Below are 13,480 nucleotides of genomic sequence, written 5' to 3'. Positions count from 1 at the left end.
TTGGTTCTGGTAATACCATATAAGCAAAACTAACCACGTGGGGTAGCGCGGGGTACAGAGGGCAGGGCTTGACCCCTGTCACCTCACGTACAAGCTTGTCAAGCCAAAATTCCCTTTTTATGCTGTATGTCATTATCATCTCCCATTTTCAATTTGTCACACTTGTATCACCGCCCATCATCACCTTTACCACACGTCCTCCACCATTCTTTTAGGGGGTCGTGCCCCTCTTTGGGGTTCTTCTTTGAAGAAGGCCTCTCCTCTACCTTGGTGTCCTTTAGTTCACCTTTTGGATTACACGTGTGCACCAAGCTGGTATAGTACAAGCCAATATTATATTCTAACGTTAAAGCATCAAATCTCATATAAATAACATTTTCCTGGTGTCCAACCAAATTTTATTCTCTTCCAACTAAATTTAGTAATAGTTATCTCTTGCTTCTTCCTGTTCTGAACATCTGCAGGAGAAGGGGGGCAGGGGAAAGCCCTCATCTCCCTTTCTATCTTGGCATTACACCTTTAACTGTTTTATTATTTCCAAATATAAATTACTGTATCAATATTGATTACTGTTTGAATTTTATCAGCACAAATCATACCTATTTATTACATTTCCTTTCTAAGAATATGAACCACAATATCCCAAAGGATTAAGAAATGCTTGGGTATTTATTCCCTAAGTATTTACAAAAGAAGAATAAAAAAATCTCTACAAATACTGGTTGTAATATGGAAATAAAAATAAACTTGAGAGTTCTCCCAAAAACCTTAAGAAAAAAACCCCCATGTATTCCATAAATCTATATAATTCATCTACAGAATACAAAAAAGGGACATGTTCTAGAAGAGAAAAATTTGTACCACAGTGCTGCACAGAATTCTATGCTTTCATGCTTTTTGCACTTCAGGGGCAGTATCATTCTCTGCACTGCAGTGCTCTGAGCATGTTCTGCTCACCATGGCAGCTTTCTGCTCTCCCTGGTACAGATCATCCTCCCAGCCAAGGCTGACTGCAGCCACCACAGCTCGCAGCACCTTCCCACACAGCAAGAGCCGAGAGACGGCTTCCCCCAACTGCTGTGTGTTCTAACACTGCCACCTCGCAGCTGCTGAAAGCCTCAATTCCTGGGTTGCGGCGTGTTAGTTTATTGAGTCGCATGCTCCGTTACCTTGTGGTATGTTCAGGTGTTCCCCGAGTTATTACAGTTAATTTCTCCCCTGTGTCATGTCCTCCTACCCAACCGTCCCTCCAGGAATCCCCTCCCTCCTTCCCAGATTTTTCCCTGTCGGTCAAGACAACCCAGCCCCTTTGCCCTGTCCATCAGCCCAAACCCTGCCCTTTGTTCCAGAAAGTTCCCTGTCCCTCACCCTAAGATCCAATCCCTATCCCAAGCCTCTCTCCTCCCCTTGTTCTGATTTGTTGTAGTCCTCAAAACCACACCCTGAGACTCGTTTATTGGTTACTATATGGTGCCTACCCCCTGTTTTGAGAGATTTTTAAAAACCCATGCACAGAGCTGGTGAGGGCTTTTTTTTGCTTATGTTCCCATTTGGCAATTCTCTGCTGTGTACCCTCCCTCTGCCTCTGCTAATAAATTTATTGGACTTTGCACTGCAGAAGAGCCTCCTCTGCCTCCTTCACTCGCTGCTCGTGGCTCCTCCAGGGTCTCTACTGCTAGGCTGGCTTAGAGGTTCTGGCTCAGGCAAAACCCCAGTCTAGCCACTTCCCAGCTCTCGCCATTGCTCCTGGAGCATCACAGAGCTAGCCAGGGCTCCGGAGGACAGTGGCAGTGACCCATGCCCTGGCATGTCCCAGTCCCCAGAGCCACACCTGCCAGGCCACGAGCCCCAGCCTTGGTCCCCACTGCCGGCCTCAGCGGCTCCTGGCCATCCTCACCCTGAGTGCAAAGCCAGCCCCAGGAGCCCCCCAGGGCGCTCTGGATCCAGAGTGAGACACCCTAAAGCCATCACTGAAAGGGACATGGATGGGGACTGCAGCTGGATCTTCCAGTGCTCACCACCCCTGACTGTGCTCCAGATGAACCCAAACCTCAGCTGCTGCACCTTGAGCGCATTGATCCTTCTTGCCCATTCTGGAACTTGGTGTTCCCACATCATACACAAGCCCTTTGCAGGGAGTGACCAGCTCTCAGCTGATCTGCTGCCCTGGCCTTGCTTTCTGTTTCGCAGCAATGAACTTAATGGATACATTCATGAGAATCCCAGCACAGCATTTGCTTCTCAGGAGCTCTTAGGTAAAAAAACTCCACTCATCACTAGTTTTTGCAGAGAGAAGGAGGTGCTGACAAGCATAAGGCAGAGACAGGTCCCTGACAGAAGAATTCCTGAGCCATAGGATTCCACACATTGCTGTTCCCAGCTGCTTTGCTCATATTTTATAGCCAGTTCTGGACATCGGCTGCTGCTGACAGGGTAGGAAAATTTGGAAAAATAAAGGTGCAGCAGACAACCAAAACCAAGAGGGAAAACACTTAGAAATACAGAGCACAAGAGAAGACCTTGGAGATGGTACAATAGAAAATGCCAGCAGCAGCGCCTGGAGCCCGGAGCTGCTCACTGCCACCACAGGGGCTCCTCAGTGCGCTGCTGGTTTGTCTGATCCCTGCTGGGCTCCCTCTGCCCCTCCAGCAGACACAGCCCTGCCTGCAAAGGGCTCCGTGCTCTGGTGTTCTCAGCTTGCTGCAGGCTACATTCTTAGCAGCGCTGAAAGAAGAGGTGAAACAAAGAGCCCTTTTCTGTGCTGCCTGCAGCTCGGAGTGCCTGGAGCCCAGGCCCGTGAAGAGCTGCTCCTGGCGCTGGCTGTGCTCAGCCCGCTGTGCCGAGCAGCCGCGGCCATGGAGACACGGGCGGGAGCTCTGCCCGAGGCCGGCAGCGGCCAGGCCCAGCTCGCAGCTGCGAGGACGCCGGCAGCCTGTGACTGAGCCGAGGCCGTGGCGGGGGGTTTGCGGGCAGGGCTTTTGCGAGCCGGCCGGAATGTGCCGCCTCCCGTGTGGGCCCGGCTGCGGCAGAGGCAGCGGGAGCGCGGCAGGGCCGGCAGCGGCGGGCAGAGGCCGCGGAGAGCAGCAGCCCGGCCGGGCCCGCTGCGGACCGGCAGGGAGCTCCCGGGCAGCCCTTGGCTGTGTCTGTGCCCGCCGGGCAGGAGCCACAGCAGGAGCCGGCCATAGCGGCAGCTCGCCGTGCCCGGGGCCGCGGCCGCAGCTCTCCCCGCCCGGCCGCAGCAGCAGCCGCTCGCCTCCGAGGCTCCGGCGCTTCCCGAAGAGGACGGGCCCAGCCCCCGGGACGCGCTGGAGCCCCGCAGCGAGAGGAGCCGCCGGCGCCGCAAACGGCAGCGCGGATGGCGCAGCCTGAGGAGGAGCAGATGAGGCTCTTGCTGGGCCACGCTGTGGCAGCTCTGCCCTCTCGCCTTCGCCTTGAGCCCTTTGCTGCTTTTCCCTGAGCCCTGATCCCCCATCCTTGGCCAAGGGCCCCCGGAGCCCTTTCAGGGCTGCAGGGAAAGTTCCCTCAGTCACAGAATCACAGAATCACTGGGTTGGAAGACACCTTCAAGATCATGGAGTCCAACCCATGCCCTAACACCTCAACTAAACCATGACACCCAGTGCCACATCCAGTCTTTTCTGAAACACTTCCAGGGATGGTGAATCCACCAGCTGCCTGGAGGGGTCTGTCCCAGGAATAACCAAGATAGCACTGAGGCCTTCTACCTCCCCCCCGGTAGTGCTTGGAGCTCTGGAAGTTTGTCTTTCTGCTTAGGGAAAGGCCGTGGAAAAGTATTGAAAAACTAGTCACTAATAGAGTAGCTTACAGAGCTACAAATATATGTGCAAAGAATACAGAAAACATAGAAAAGAAAAATGGCAAAACCCAAACAGCATCAGCAAGGTCTCGGGCATGAACACATAGATCCAAATGGTCTTCTCAGCCCTATATCTGTGTATTTCTGAGAACCAAAGGAATCCTGCTGGAGCCTGTGGGGAGATGGGTTTGGGAGGTACAAGTTCATTCATTTTTTTCTCCTTGGGTCAGCTCCTGTTCCTAACGTCAGCCAAGCCTGTCTCCAGCCTGATGCCTCTGATGGTTGCAGCCAAACAATTAATGGCAGGCAGAAGACACTGACACTTCCAGGGACATGACTTTCTCCAGTGCTAGCTCTGAGTGGGAGTCAGAATAAAAACTACAGAAACCACAACTCCATTGGAAAATTCCCTTCCTTTTCATTCTGTAAATAAGTTCTGTATCCACTTCTGAATTGTCAGTTATTTGTTAAGGATGGGAAGTTCTCTTTTATGAATTTTTAAATGTGGTTTGCAATTGGATAAGGGTCTCCTTCCTTCACAAACTCCAGCCCAAACTGCCTTTGGAATATGGCCCACTGGGCAGTTTTTGCCAAGCCATGGTCCTTCTGGATAAGAAAGCAAGGGCAATGGTATTTGCAGCCAAAAGCCAACAAAGCCTGGGAAAAGCATCCTGTGGAGATCCAGGCCTCCAGCTGTTACTAGAAATCAGCAGAGTTCCAGCCAACTGGTTCTGTATCACTAAGTGCAATCTCTTTGCCTGGATCAGAGCCTTGCTCAACTGAAAAAGCAGAAAGATCAGCAAGGGTGATCCCAAAGGCCCACAGCAGTGTTGCTATTTTGCTCATCTTGTTTAAGTTTGCAACTAAATGTTGAGCTGATGGGGGGGGGGGGGGGGGGGGGTGGTAAGAAAAGAAAAGAGGTTTATGACAGGGCCATGACATTCCACAAGAGGAATCACTGGTGTGCCTGGTGTGCATTTCCTGGACCTGTCTCAATTCCATTAAAGAATCGTAGCCCTGATTTAAAACAGACAGGTAGGAAACGACCTTTGAGAGCCAGAGGCTAAAATGGCTTGTGGATTTTTTTTAAGAATGAGGACATAAAAATTACCAACTGCAATAAATAAAGAGTTAAAAAAGAAGTATTTTGTTATATGAATAGTTAGAAACACAAAAATGTGGAAATGGGAATGCATGTTTTCATAAAAATAATGAAATTATAGACAAAAAACACAGAGCTGTTGACATTTATCTCTCCTCCTGTGGCATCTTGAGTGCTCTAACCACATCTCCAAAAGACCTAGAAACAAAAGAGAAGCAGTGAAATGAGAAGCTGTTTAGCTCTTGGAGTGAAAGCCAGCCCACACAGGAGATGTCTCCTGCAAATGCCCAGAACCTGCAGGATGCAGGAGGGCTCTGCCAGAAGGCAGATGATGCATTTTCCTCTCAAGTGCATGGGCACTGCGCCTGTTCCTGAAGCATTGCGGTTCACTGCCTCAGCTCCTAAAGGGAGTTTATTCTTTCATCTTGGGTTTCAGTTTCTAAACTGTGTGGTTCCTATCCTAACCACAGATTATTTCCTTCAGCAAACCATGGGAAAGAAATGTTCCTGAGAACTGTTATCTGACAGCTTTGATAAGGGGATTGCTCTTTCAGGCAAGCAAGATTCTTCTTTTTTCATTAGTGTGTCAATATGATTTTGAGACATACAAAAATGCTAAAGAAATCAACACAGAGCTGTCCCACACTTGAGAGACAAGGAGATCTTCCAGGTCCTGCTCCTTGATGCAGGCAAGACCTCGGCAGCATGAAGATGTCTCTGACAAAGCACTCTGAGCACACTCCCAAATTCTGAGCAGCACTGAGAGATGGGACAATCTATCCCCAGTGTGTGAAGATGTTTCCAGCTGGCCTGACTTCATGCTGGATAGACATTTCCACCAGAAAAACTCCTGGCCCATGGTTGTGTAGGAGTAACTGCGTTTGGACTCACCCTCTGCCAATACGTCCCCTTTCCGTGTATTTAATCACAGGGTTTTCCATGGTCACCATTCTCCCTGAGGGAAACAAAATGCAAGATGCTCACTTTTAAGCAGAGATCCGAGCTTCCAGGAGATACAAAAGGCAGCCCCACTGTCTGGGGCTCTGAGCCCTTTGTGGTCAGCTGGGTAACAATAGTAACAACCACAATAGCAAAAACAAACCAAAAGAAAACAAACAAACAAACCCCACAAAAATAAGCAAAACAAAACAACAACCCTTCCCCCCAACCAAAATGACAAAAATAAATCCCCAGCCAAAAAGACAAAACTCCAAAACCAGTCAACTTCTGTGAGGTTTGTTTGCTCTGATGACTAGTTGGGAGTCAGGAATCTAAGGATCAGGAATCTAAGGAGAATTTAGGAAGCTAAAAACTGTGTTCAGTTTGGCCACTAGCACACAGGACTTGTCCAGATGATTTGCTAGCTCACAGCCTTCATCTGGTTCAAGAACAATCTGTGCTTCAGCCTTTAGCAGAGAGGGAAGCTCAGGCAAAGCCAAGCCAGTCCAAGCTGCCCTCAGAAGCAGCAGGAACACCCAGAGCGCTCCCTCGCTGCCTTGGAGCGCAGCACTTCCTCTGGGGAGTCCTGAATGTCCCCAGTGGGACACCAGACTCAGGAGGAGCATTTGGTACAGCTGTGCTGACACCTGCACAAAGTACACTGTCCCTCAGACAAGAAATACGCCAGACTTACCCAGTATCTCCAGGTACTTCTCAGTCTCCGGTTTCGGAGCATCCATGCTGATGTCAGACCTGGAGATGAACAAACTGCCCCAGCTCGAATTCCCAGGCTCAACAGAATAGATTCCCCCAGGTAATGCTGCTGCAGCAGGTTTAGTGCCAGAGCCCATGTAGGTGTGCTGAACCTGTTGCACTTCTGGTGGGGACAGTTCCTGTGCTTCACACCAACCTTGGGGCCCTTCATTGCCAGTTGTTTTCTGGAAGTCTTTGCGGTCTGCCAGGTGAGATGTCAACACTTGCACCTCAAGTCAGAGAACAAAGCAATCAGAGACAACAGCTTGTCCCTATCAGCCAAGAGTCATTGACTGTGAGCAACGGGAAAGAACAGATTTATAAGGGATACAGACAGCTTGTTTCAGTCCTCCTCTGGGTCACCATGTTCCCCTGTAAAGAAACAGAGAGAGCAGCAACAGGCCAGCAGGAATCAATTTGGATGATTGCTGGCCAAAAAGCCAAAGAGCAAGTCCCACGGTCCAGGGCAGCACTTGAGGTCCAGCACAGCAGGAAATGTCCTTCAGAGTAACTGTGATCCACACTAGAGCAGGATGGCACTCAGAGGCATGGCCCCACTCCCGGCTGCTCTGCACTGAAAGGCAAGAAGGGCAGAAGGCACCAGTTTGGTGACTGCAGTGGCTGTCCCTCCTTCACTCGCTTTTGTAGAACCTTCTTTCTCTCTGATGATTTTCATTTCTTCTTCCAGCCTCTTCTCCCTTGCCTTGTTCCTAGCCTCAGATTCCTGCAGCTCTGCCTGCACATCTTCCTCGATGGTTTGTAAACAACAATGGAGAGGAAGTTTCATGAGTGGAGTGGCTGCCATTCTTTCTCTCACCTGGTTTTGTTGGTCGCCCCTGTGCTGATGGAGATTCATCTCCTCTTGAATTCTTCTCATGTCTTCCTTGTTCTTTCTCTTCACTACCATGATGGCACTCTGGGCTTCAGGCAGCTCTGCTTGTGGCTCTGCCTTGATGTCCTGTGCACACAAATGCAGAGCAAGTGACTGGGAGCTGCCATCAGGCTCAGCTTTTTCTTCTTGCAGCCTCAAAATCACATCTATTCAGCCACTTCTTTCTGCTTCCCTACCCACCTCTGCTTCCACTGCAAACCTCCTGTCCCAGTACTGATCTCTGCAGATTCCAAGGCTCTGTGCTTTCAGTGCCTGTGGGACTCCTGGCCTCCTCAGTCCCAAGAGCTCCATTTTATGCCCCTCTTCCTGCCCTTCCCTCTGTCACCTGGCCAGTCAGGCTTACCTGGTCATTTCCTGTGGCTCTTCCACCTGCTGCCTGAGCTGCTCTTCCTGCTCTCGGGCTGGGAACAGCTCTCCCTGAGTCTGGCATGGCATCTCTGATAAGCAGTCTGCTCCTGCTCTTTCTCTAGAAAGACCTGCACAGAAAGCAAGAAAAGATGGGTTTCAACTTGCCGTACGATGTTTGTGGGCCAAGACTCAAAGGCTGATGGGCTCACACATTCCCAAGGCACTGTGCTGCTGCTCTCCTGGGTCATTCCCTGCCCGTGGGGAGGCACAGATTCCAAAGTGACCCTGGCACTACAATCAGGGGCCATCTGGGACTGAAGCTCCAACAGCCTGTCAGGCAGCTGACAGAGAAGGTGTGGCATTCCTCAAGGCTCTGGTGAGGGCCTCCTTCTGCTCCTGCCATGTCCTCTTTGTCTTTCAGTAGTGACTGACACCCAGCCCTGTCCCACAGCTCCATCCTGGCTCTGCAGGTGGCTTCCTGGCTGAGCTCACTCCTTGTGAGAGACACTTCTGCAGTTCACGTTCTCCTCAGGCCTGCACCAGCATTCCTGCCTTCCTGACGTCTACACTCTTGTTAGAAATCCTGGTCATTCAGGAGAAAGGGATGGGTGCAAAGATACTTTGATGTATGTCACAGAGCCTCTACAGCCGCCTCAGTATATGGAAGAGGACCAAGGTGTTTTTTCTCCCTCTTTTGTCAGCTGAGAATTCTGACCAGCAGTAACAGAGACTCTCATAAGGCCCAATTAACGAATGCACTTACACACCCCTGGGGATGCTAGTGAAGGAAACCGTGTGTCATGTAATACATGTATGACCAGAGTCACCAAACAGCACCTAACCATGGAATTGTTCCACCTCTCTAGGACAAGCAGAAATTTAAAGAATTAAGTGGGGACTTCAGGGCAGAAGAGGGCGGAGGAGGAAAACAGCTTTGAGGGGAAAAAACACATATCTGGAGGGGGAAACATCTCTGCCTGCTCAGAACTGGTACACAGAACGTGTCTCTAATCCTCTCCTGAAAGGGATGCTTTAGGTGAGGTTTGCACCTCCAACATCCTTGGGCCAGAGATGGGAAGATTCAATTATGTAAAAGTTACATAGATAGATAGACAGACAGACAGGTAGATCTCACTACTATAATCTGTCTTTACTGTCCTCTCTCACATCAAAACTTGGTAGGCAGTGCCCCCACTCAGCAGCAATCCTGAGATTGCTGTCCTGCTGCTTCAATAAACCACACTCTTGGGGAATCTGGAGCTTGTAGGTACTTATGGAAAACGATCTGACCCAGAGCATTGCACTGAGAACTGCACTCTTTCTGTATCTGTGCTTGAGCAAGTTCTTCTCTTGGACTCAACCACAGTGACACTGCTGAAGTGGCTGTAATCAGAAATGCTGCCCAGCCCTTCCCAGCACCTTTGATCTGTGAGGACCAGTTGGAATGAAAGGCCAATGATATCCTGCTCAATTCCCAAACACAAAACAAATTGATTCCCTGGGCTGCAAAAAGCCACAGGCATTGATAACCTGAAAGTGATCTCAAATGCCATACTGGCTGGCCTAGAAATACACAGTTTCATCTGTACCAAGGTGCTAGCACTGAATGATGTCTTGTCATGCAAAACTATTTCATCCTACAGCAGTGACACCTTAGAAATTAAAAGTCTAGCAGAACCAGTACCAGTCCTGTAAAAGGGAAGAAAATAATGAGGAAAAGCAGCATGGATGGGAAAAAAAGAAAATGAAGAAGTCTCATTCTCCAAGCAAAGAAAAAATAGCAGTTAAAAAAAAGGGGGGGGGGGGGGAAGTAACTACAAAAAGTGGCTAAAATAGTTCAGTGGAGAGAGTAGAAGCTGAAGGTCCCCTCACGAGCCACCCGTTGTCCAGGCTAAAGCTCCCTCAGCACCTCGTCACTGGGCTTGTGCTCCACACCCTTGCCCAGCTCCCATGTCCTTCTGTGCACCCGCTCCAGCCCCTCAGTGACGTTCTGCTTCACAGGGCCCACAACTGCATACAGCACTCACTGCAGCTGTGGCCGCAGCGCTGCCCAGCACAGGCCGACACTCAGTGCCCTGCTCCTGCTGCCACTCTGCTGCTGACACAGCCCACCCTGCCCTTGGCCTTCTTGGCCACCAGGCCACCCGCTGCCTCACGTTCAGCTGCTCTGGACCGGCAGCACCCCTGGCTCCTTTTGGCCCACGCAGCTCGCCAGCCACAAAGTTGCCCATCTGACTTCAAATACTGCATCCTCCATTTCAACACGTCCCTCCTGTGCAGAGCAACACAAGACAGCACTCAAGGACTTGCAGCTTCACCCCCACTCCAGGCTCTAAGGCACTTTCCAAAGCTGCAGACTTCAGAGCGAAACAGAGCCACAGAAACTCGCCGCCTCTGCCTTTTGCCTGACAAGAAGGCTTCGCAACTGCGCAGTTCCTTTCCTTGGCCACACGGGACAGAAATGGCCCCCCACAGCTTCAGGGACAGCACAGTCATCTCCTTGCAGCTTATCAAAAGCCAAAAGTCAGCTGGGCCAAAAGAGTCTGTACGAGTGAAGAACTCCTCAGGAATACTTCAGAACACTTCCACAAGCCAACCACACTTTTCCACGATGGAAAAACCAACATAGCCCTGGGACCTCCAGCACTGCCATGTGTGCCCTTGGCCAAAGCACTGCAGAAGCCCAGAGACAGAGCTTCATGGAGTCAGGCAGCCAAAGGGTCATCCAGACCACCCAGCTCTTCGGTGCCTCAGCATGACAGGTCAAAGGCCAATTTCCAGCTGTCACTGCCTGCAGCAAATGGCTACATCCTGCAGGACTCCAGCACTCGGCATCCTTGGCCAGCAACAGCAAGTGCTGGCTGCTCAGAAACTTGCACCTCTGCCTTGCACTAAAGACAGCAGCCCCCACACCTGGCACTTAGTCTCTTGGAATGATCGGGCTGTGCTGTGAGCACAGCTGGACACATGTGGTTGTCCTGCTCACTTTGCTCCTCTTTGGCTTCTTCTCCAGGAGCAGAGGGAGCCAGGGGAGAGACGGCTGTTGCTTTTGTTGTCTGTGGCAAGAGAGAAGCATGAGGGTCAGGCTGTTACCTATCATTTCTAACCTCATTTCTCCTCGCATCTACAACCAGAACTTCTAAGGAGAACTCATCAACTGTGTCACAATGGCCCCTTGGTTCCATTACACTCCAAAGCATCATAATGGTCTCCACAGTTCTATGAGGCCCCTTGGTGTCACAATGGACCCTCTGTAGATGGGGCCTCACAGTGTCACGATGGTCCCTACCTTCCATGGAGCCACACAGCTTTAGTATGGTCCCCCTGTTCCATGAGGCGAGCGAAATATCACAGTGCTCTCCATGATTTCATGAAGCCCCACAGTGTCACAATGGTCCCTTGGTCTCACAGGGCCCCACAGTGTCACAATTGTCCCTTGGTCTCACAAAGCCCCATTGTGTCACAATTGTCCCTTGGTGTCACAGGGCCTCACGGTGTCACAATGGTCCATGCATTCCATGAGCCCTGTGCTGCTGCATTCCCCCCTCCCCTTCTCAGGCTGCCCTGCCAGCTGAGAAATGCTCCTTGGGCCTCGGCCTTGGCCAACAGCCCCTGGGCTCAGCTCCTCTGTGTAGGAATCCATAAAATCAGAGGGTTTTGGGAAAGCTGCAAAAGGCAAGCTTCAGAGACAGCAGAACTCTGATTAGAGCTAAGCAGTAGCCATAAGATAGGTCAGCAGAAAATAATGTAAGAAGTACAAAATAAGCACAAATAGAACAATGGTCTGTATATTAACACTAGGCTAAAATAACTCCCTAAGCTCCAGAAAAGTATATCTAGTGAGATATTAGGAAGTTCTAAGCTTAATAATGGAGCTCTGTGCTTTGTATTTTAAGGCTTACAAGCAGGTATTGTATTTGAAATAAGCAAGCATTCTTTATGTTATGCTGCAAGCTGAGAAATGCTCCCTGGGCCTCGGCCTTGGCCAACAGCCCCTGGGCTCAGCTCCTCTGCAGCTCAGCACAAACACTGTCTGCTCCAGGCACTGCTGCTGCCCAACCAGCTCCTGGTTGCTGTAGGAGCAGCCCTGGGAACTGGTTTTGTTCCATCAGTGGCACAACATGCCTGTTCTCACACTGCCAAAGAAAGCTGTTGATGCCAAGTGCGGCCAGGAGGAACCATTGCTGTGACTGCAGCCCCTCTCTTGGGGCCCTACAAACAGCGCTGCAAAAGGAGCCCCTTGGAGCTCTCCTGGGCCAGCGACTCCCTCTGAGTGGGGCGTCTCCGAGCTGGGAACTCTCCCATTTGCTGCACTCGGGGATCCTGAACAACGAGGGAGCCTGGGCCGATCCCCCCACTCCTCCAGGCTCAACCCTTCACCCGCTGGGGAGATGCCAAAGCATCCACAGGGAGCATTTCCTGCCCTCAGGGGAATTTGTCACAGGTGCCTTGCACTGACTCTTTGTGTCTGTGTGCACACAGGAGTGCCTGTGCTGGGGAAATGTGGCAGAAATGCTGCTCTCAGAGGGGTTGGAGTGCCTTGGATAGCTGAGTCAGTCAGGCCTGTAAGTAAGGTTAAGTCAAGAGGTCTAAGCTGATTTAAATGCTTCTAAAAGTTGTCCTTTGGCTAAGTTATTACATTTAATATAAGTTATAAGCTAAGTTAAATATTGTTAGTGTTATTCCTCTTTTAAGTTGATAAGTCATCGGTTTTATGTGAGGCTAAATGCAATTAAGTCGGGTTGTTTTGTTAAATTGTGGAGTTGAAGGTATCAGTTAAGGTTAAGGTATACATTAAATCCTGTTCAGTTTGAGCTCTGTTCAGCTTTTATCCCATTATTCCTTTTAGCCTTGCCCTCACTGTCCTTGTGTCACACACATACGCACTGCGGTGCCAGGGGCGGGGGGACCCAGGGGGACAGGGGACCGCGCTGTGCATGAGCAGCATTGGACTGCTCTGGGGGAACTGTGAGGGGGGCTAGGGCAGAGTGAACTCCCCAGGGACCTCACACAGCCCCTGTGATGTTACACAGCCAACAGTGATGTCACAGAGTCCCTGTGATGCCACACATCCCCCTAATGATGCCATACAGCCTCCCTGTGATGTCACAGCCCACTCTGGGATGTCACACACCATCTTTGTGATATCACAGTGCCAACACTGAGATGTCACCCTTTGATGTCATACAGCTGTGCTGTGATGCCTCAGAAGACTGTGTCACAGCCTGCTCCAGGATGTTTCACAGCCACCTAGTGATGTCACAACCCACTCTCTGATGCCACAGAGCCACCCTCTATGATGGCAGGATCTACTCTATAGCATCACACCCTAATCTGTTATGTCACAGACAGCCGTGTGATGTCACAACCCACTCAGTGATGTCACAAACCCCTCTCTGTGATGTCATACTGCCACTCTTTAATATCACAACAGACTTTGACCTCACAACCTGCTCTATGATGTCATACAGCCATGCCATGATGTCACAGCCTGCTATGTGATGTCACACAGAATCCCCTCTGTGATGCTGTTGTTACTCAATGACCTCACACAAGAAACTCTGTGATGTCATAGCCCAACCTGTGACCTCACACAGCCCACTCTGTGCTGTCACACAGCCCCTTGCTG

General features: G+C 50.5%; 2 long non-coding RNA genes across 2 annotated transcripts; both read right to left on the bottom strand.

The window, feature by feature from the left end:
- Positions 1-230: 230 nt before the first annotated feature.
- Positions 231-1,810, bottom strand: LOC135278265 (uncharacterized). The gene is made up of 2 exons (XR_010345810.1): positions 1,170-1,810; positions 231-312 (listed from the first exon to the last, which is right to left on the bottom strand). It is a non-coding gene; the product is annotated as an uncharacterized LOC135278265 (long non-coding RNA).
- A 5,434-nt stretch (positions 1,811-7,244) lies between these two features.
- Positions 7,245-10,985, bottom strand: LOC135279002 (uncharacterized). Its single transcript, XR_010346370.1, has 3 exons — positions 10,838-10,985; positions 7,847-7,979; positions 7,245-7,569 (listed from the first exon to the last, which is right to left on the bottom strand). It is a non-coding gene; the product is annotated as an uncharacterized LOC135279002 (long non-coding RNA).
- Between the last annotated feature and the right edge of the window lie 2,495 nt (positions 10,986-13,480).

This window comes from Passer domesticus, chromosome 11, assembly GCF_036417665.1.
Source record: "Passer domesticus isolate bPasDom1 chromosome 11, bPasDom1.hap1, whole genome shotgun sequence".
NCBI lineage: Eukaryota > Metazoa > Chordata > Aves > Passeriformes > Passeridae > Passer > Passer domesticus.
This window is presented reverse-complemented; position numbering and strand designations above follow the sequence as displayed.